The sequence below is a fragment of the Abramis brama genome (genome assembly GCF_963993115.1).
Source record: "Abramis brama genome assembly, chromosome: 12".
Classification (NCBI taxonomy): Eukaryota; Metazoa; Chordata; class Actinopteri; order Cypriniformes; family Leuciscidae; genus Abramis; species Abramis brama.
In genome coordinates this window covers 8,475,970-8,482,994 of record NC_139974.1, presented here as the reverse complement: position 1 = coordinate 8,482,994, position 7,025 = coordinate 8,475,970, and the positions used below count along the sequence as shown (strand labels likewise).

Genomic DNA, 7,025 nt, shown 5'->3' with positions numbered 1-7,025 from the left:
GCTACCTCACCACTTAGCGGGTTAAAGTCATGAGCTGAACACCATTCAGCGAACACTGACCATTTAGACGCATAGAGCCGTCTAGTAGACGGAGCTCTAGCCTGTGTGATCGTGTTCAGTACTCCCTCTGGGAGGTGAAATGGTGATGGTTGATTGGCCCACAGCTCGGGGTACGGGTGCCAAACTGCACCCTGGGCCTGAGACAGCAGGTCCTTCCTCAGCGGAATCGGCCATGGAGCTGTGTTCCCCAGTTCCATCAGTTCTGGGAACCATACTTGATTCTCCCATAGCGGGGCTATCAGAAATATCGAGCATTTGGTTTCCCTGATTCGCTTGATTACCTGTGGTAACAAGGCGACTGGGGGAAACGCATAGAGAGGGCGCTTGGGCCAATTTCGGGCCAGCGCGTCCCTTTCTTTTGAAAAGAACATTGGGCAGTGTTGTGGCAAAAAACAATCATTAAACAATCATCATCACTGCATAAGAGACACCAAGAATCAAATTGTATTTTAAAAGATATTTATTCTCCTCCATGAGGCTTAGTCACAAAATCACAGCAGCTACCCCGTGACGTGAGCAAGACCTGACACCCAGCCCAGGAAATTCCCTTCTTATACTCCTTCTTCAAGGTCTTTCCTCTGTAGTTTTCCACTCACCCAGCATGGCCAAATCTATCTGAACTATTTGTCTTACTGTGTGTGTCTTGCTTATGCCAGATGTACAAACATACATATATCCTGTTCACATTCCACAATATAGACATGTGACACATTACTTTGCAATATATGTTGAAGATCAACACTCTCAGAAAAAAAGGTACAATTTTGTACCAAAGAAGGTACAAACCCTTGTCACTGGGGCGGTACCTTTTACTGGTACAAAATTGTACCTTAATATAGAGGAACAAATTTGTTCCATTCCAGTTTGTACCTTAAAGGACATGATTTGTACCATGGGCAACCAAAATGTACCTTTTGTTTATTAAAACTTGTTGGTACAATATTGTACCTTTATCAAAGGTACAAATTTGATCTTTTAAGGTACCACCCCAGTGACAAGCCCCTTTGTACCTTAACTGTGTCAAATTTGTTCCTACGAGAACTATTAAAGGCTATTTTTCTATTGAATAACATGCACATTCAACAACTGAATCCAAAAGGCATCAATTTAATCATTTCTGTAAATACATATCAAATACATATGAACGTTTGAATACTTTCATTCCAACTTACAGTAAAGTATTTATTTGTGTAAATACATCAAAGACTTCACAATACAATAAAGACTTAGCAAAATTAACAGAATATCACTTCTTTAAAAAGATTTGAAAGAATTTAAAATGCAATTACACTAAAATGTTACAGTACATAAAATATATGTTCTCATCTACAACAAAGCTAGAATTGTTTTTTTTCCCTACTTTTCACACAATACCCTTGCATTTATTTAACTTTTTTATAACACCATCCTCCAACCGAACTGCTCGGCAATTTCAGATCCCTCCATTTTTACACTGCTGAAGATTCTCCTCTCACTGAAGACCCGTCCAGTCAAGAAGTTCCCAAGATTTGCACAGTGGGTTGAGATAGCCAGTTCTTCCTGAACATAATGAAGAATCAATATTAGTAAAGACAGATGTAAATTTATTAAATTTATACTCCCAATGACAAGCTCAAATTTGACCTCTAGACTTAAAGGGATAGTTCACCTAGAACTGAAAATTCTGTCATTTACTCGCCCTCAAGTTGTTCCGAATCTGTTTACTTGAACAAAAAAGAAGATATTTTAAGAATTGAAAATTAAACAGTTGATGGGGCCCCATTAACTTCCATAGAATATTTTTCATACTATTTTCATACTATGGAAGTCAATGGGGCCCCATTGACTGTTTCATTTTTTTGGGTGAACTACAAATCCTTCAACATCTCGTTTGGCATCCATGTAATGTGCTTCTATTACGGATTTCAGCTTAGCCAACCTCAACAATTTTACTTAAAGGGATAGTTCGCCCAAAAATGATATTTAAGCCATGATTTACTCAAGCCGTTCGAGATGCATATGTACACAAATGAAGATATTTTTAATGAAATTCTGAGAGCTTTCTGTCCTTCCATTGGGAGCAATGCAACTAACACATTCAAGGCCCAGAACGATAGGAAAGACATCATTAAAGTAATCCATGTGACTCCAGTGGTTTAACCAATTTTATGAAGCGATGCAGGTGCTTTGTTTTTATCAAAAAACACAATTTACCACTTTATTTAGTAGGGGGAGCACTACGACGCATGCGAATTGTGTTGACTCAAGACCGGGTGTTGTTCCGTGAATGTGCTTTAGATAATATTATTTTGTAAATATAGAGGTAAATTATGGGGTTTTTTTTGTTTTTTTTGGGCAAAACAAAGCTTACATCGCTTCATAAAATTGAGGTTAAACCACTGGAGTCACTTGGATTAGTTTAATGGTGTCTTTACTACCTTTCTGGGGCTTTAATGTTTTAGTTGCGTAGGCTACCAATGGAGGAACAGAAAGCTCTTGGAGTTCATCAAAAATATTTTCATTTGTGTTACGAAGATAAACGATGGTCTTACAGGTTCGGAATGACATGAGGGTGTATAATTAATGACAGAATTTTTTTTTTTTTTGCTGAACTATACCTTTAAGGAATCCTGGAAACACCTTAAATCAACCACAGCATGCATTCGGTCCATTTTCTGGAATAACTGAAATGCAGATAAGAAAACAATTTTCACACACACAAAAAAAAACTTTCTGCATTTTTACATTTTCCACAAAGTTTTAAATTATTCACTTAAAGCTTCATATAAAATACCCAGAAAATTAAAATGTTAAACTAATCATTTGAAACCATTTGAATTGAGAAGTTTAGTAAAAAATGTCTGAAGAGACTACCGCTTTATATAATAAACAGATTAAATTTAGGATTTTATTCACATTTAAACATTGAACAAACAGAAGCTCAACCGCAGTTGCTTTGACAAGCGAGAACAAACCTCAATGGTTCTTGCGGAAGCTCAAACGTGCTGCAAAACACACGAGAATGAACATCATCGGTTTTCGCACGTCTAGCAAACAATGCTTGAGCTTCCGTTTACCTCAACTGATGTGTGAATTGATGAATATTTATATGTGAATAAAAGCCTAAATTAAATCTGTTCATCATATAAAATGATCGTATCTCTACAGAAAAACTTGGACTAAACTGCTCAATTCAAATTATTTTACGATCTCTTTATTATGGTAGCATACAGGTATCAAAAGACATTTTGAAATGTAATATGCAAAATGGCAATGTAATATATAAAATGGCAATGTATTTCTTATTTAAATTTACATTTTCCATACCATATGTGCAATGTTTGGGGCAAAGTGACAATTCAAATTCAATAATATAATTAAATTAGCCATCTCCTACACTTGTTTTAACATATAATTTAAACATATTACAAAAATGATTAGAGATGTTTAAAGGCATAATTCACCCAAAATTAAAAAAACTATGTCATTAATTATTCACTCTCATGTTGTTCCAAACCTGTAAGACTTTCGTTCATCTTTGGAACACAAATGAAGATCTTTTTAATTAAATCTGAGAGCTTTCTGTCCCCCCATTGACAGTCCATGCAACTAAAACTTTGATGCTTCAAAAAGTTCATAAAGAGATTGTAAGACCAATCCATTTGAATCGAGCAGTTTACCGTAGTTCACATTTTCTGAAGAGACATGATCGCTTTATATTATGAACAGATTTCAGAAGCTCAACCGAACATGCTTGACACGTGAGAACAAAAGCCTAAATTCAACCTGTTCATCATAAAGGAAGCACAAAATTTAGACTAAAACACTCAATTCATATGGATTAGTTTTACAATCACTTTAGGAACTTTTTAAAGCGTCAAAGTGGTAGTTGCTTAGCTGTCTATGGGGGGTCAGAAAGCTCGTAATTGATGAAAGAATTTTCATTTTTGGGTGAACTAACCCTTTAACATGTTCAACGTAAAATTGTAGCAAAATGATAATTTAAATGCTATTTTTCTTAATTGCATTTACACTCACAGTTAAGACACTTATGATTGCATTTTTATTAAATACCCGCGATGAACGTGGCAAAATTCAATCTGGATTTTAAAAAAAAGGATTCCGAGACGATCATTGCATCAAGTGCCTTAACTTTGAGTGTAAAAGCAACTAGGAAAAATAACCTAAATTATAATTTTGCTATAATATTTGCTTGAACATTTTAAACATCTAATTTCTGTAATACATTTAATTTTTTATTTTTGAACTGATAACATTTTCAAATGTATGTTTTAATTTTATGTTAAAGCTAGTGTAGTAATGCAAATTATTATATTATTGATTTTGAATATTTTTTTGCTCCAGATGTTGCACATATCATATAGAAAATGTAAATATAAATACAGAAATACATTGCCATTTTACACATTGCATTGCCATTTTGCACGTTACATTTCATATTGACATTTGGTACCTGTATGCTACCATACTTTGTGAGTGTCAGAGTTTTAGGTGAATATACTTTCAGTTAAGTGACAGAAATCTTTCAGAGTTCATTTGAAGTGCAGTTACTGTGCTTTATCAAGATTGACATCACTCTGTCATTATGGCAAACATTTTGTCTTAGAAATATAAATTCAACCTCATCAGAAAAAAGAATATCATAAGATTAAGAAACTCAAATAACACATTGTACTGATACTTGCCTCACAGCTGAGGACGCAGGAAGACTTTCAGATGTGTGATCAGTGAGACCAGCAGTGACGGTTTACCCCATCTAAAAATCAAAGACACATTAGCTATGAGTATATGACATGTAACTTTATATGACTTAGGACAGAATCAGGTAATCGCATTCATTTAAACACAGAACGAGTGATCAACTATTTTATCTGCGCACTGTTCGTTGGCGTTCAATCACCTTGTTCCAAAACCGCATACAGTATTGTGGACTAATGTAAAGTACACCAGCATGGCACCTCTGGTTGAGCATTCATTTACAACAATAATGTTTTAAATGTGAACTTACGACACAGAAACTCAATTTTGCTTTAAAATATATTTGCAGACGGCTATCACTGACTGGATTCGTACAATTAACGTTAAGCTATTTACACTCGCTATTATCATGTTGAGTAGCTGTAATGTTTTATACATTTTATTTGGTTAAACATAAACATAAAACCCACCTTTGAATTTCCTCTTCTCTTCGTCTTATAATTCGAGTCCAGCCACTAAAGTACTTCTGACGACAAAGAGGGCGAAGCCATGGCTTGTGGTGGTGCTCCGTGCTCGTAATCTGCTTCGCGAAGTTCCCGCTCTCCGGTCTATTTGAAAATGCAGTAACGGCTGCAACCTTGGCCAATCAGTTTCATGTTGCCTAATAGCAAAGTTAACATTTAACAGTTAACGTTATAGTGGATAATGGAGAACAAACGCCATATATTGTACACGTGATGACTTAATAATAGTCAATAATTGCATTTTTTTTTTTAAAGTGTAACGTTATAACTTACAAGTCAAATGGCTAAAAAGCATTTGGAGCAAAGCTAATTTAACTCGCTAAATTAACGTTAAGTGGCTGAAACATTTATATTTTAGACTTGTGAACTAAATATATACATAAATTATCAGAACTCACCTTTAAAATTCGTCTTCTTCAAGTTTGATAAAATAATCTCGACCGCGCTGCAGTGTGTAATGTTAGCCTGCTGCTTCCCGCTGTCAGTTCGGAAAATTCCTGGCTGAAGCGATTTCGACCAATCAGTGTCTTGTTGCTATGCCAAATGTTCAACACAGCAACCAATCATGAATGAAACAGTAATTTGGTCCATCACTGTACCCTTGATGTGAGAACAATTATGTACCTTCATTTCAATTGTACCTTAACAGGTACCAAACAGTATCATCAGTGGTCTTTCCTGTACCATTAAAGGTACTATTATTGAAAAGGTACAAAACTGTTCTTTGAGGAACATTATTTGTACCACCGTGTACCTTTTTTTCTGAGAGTGAATGGAAATCAAATTTTTACATTACAATTCCCCCTTTTTATCATTCTCTGATAAACGATTGGTTTCATTAACACCACATTATACTTATACTTGTTTATAATGCTAAGAAAACTCATACATGATTATAATTTCACTCAACATCAAACCCATAAATGATTATAAAAGTCTTTACATCACAGTTATACTCTTCATGTCTGATTTTCGTATACCTGATCACTCTACTTGAACCTTGTGAAAAAAGATTAAAAGGAAAAAAGCTTAGGCTGTTTTTGTAAGGATAGGCCCTTAATTTTATAGCAAGCAAGTAAAGCTTTATCTGAAGCCGGGCTAAATGAATAGGCACTGCTATTGCACTCCTGACCTATCAGACCCTCAGTCACCTCAGTATAAACAAGAAATAGTATAGATTATATTAGTAGGAAAAACATATTAATTCAACACCCCTGGTTGATTCAACACGCCATACAGAAATACAAAAATAAAATAAAAAGTAGATAAAAATCCCCCATTTCAAACCCTGTCCTTGTACACCACCTCGTAACACGGATGACTGCTGCTTTTAACCCTCTTTACATATCATCGTCCTCAGAAAATAAGTAAAATAAGAAAAGAAAACATACTCCAATTTGCCACATTTCATTGTAACTTTTGCTACTTGTATCATCTTTACATTTGTGTTCACCATTATCATCATCAGGATAGACTGTCATTTTCACAATTGAACAGACATCCCTGCTCTCACCAGTCTCTGTACTGAGCTGGAAACACATTTCATAATGCATGGCAAGCATAACAATATCGCCAAATCCTACTGCTAAAATTGGCAGTACGGTTTGAATCACCCAGTATGCCCACCCTCCCCAGAGAGTCATGAACCAACCACCCCATTTGTAATTCGCATACTTCACATCATTGAATAGATTTTTTACTTTTCCTGAAAACATTTGCACCAATCAAATCATTAGATCTATA

At 35.2% G+C, this 7,025-nt stretch overlaps 1 long non-coding RNA gene across 1 annotated transcript; it reads right to left on the bottom strand.

The window, feature by feature from the left end:
- Positions 1-1,391: 1,391 nt before the first annotated feature.
- Positions 1,392-6,043, bottom strand: LOC311092986. The gene is made up of 5 exons (XR_014608352.1): positions 5,681-6,043; positions 5,229-5,419; positions 4,746-4,816; positions 2,658-2,723; positions 1,392-1,599 (listed from the first exon to the last, which is right to left on the bottom strand). It is a non-coding gene; the product is annotated as an uncharacterized lncRNA (long non-coding RNA).
- Positions 6,044-7,025: the final 982 nt, after the last annotated feature.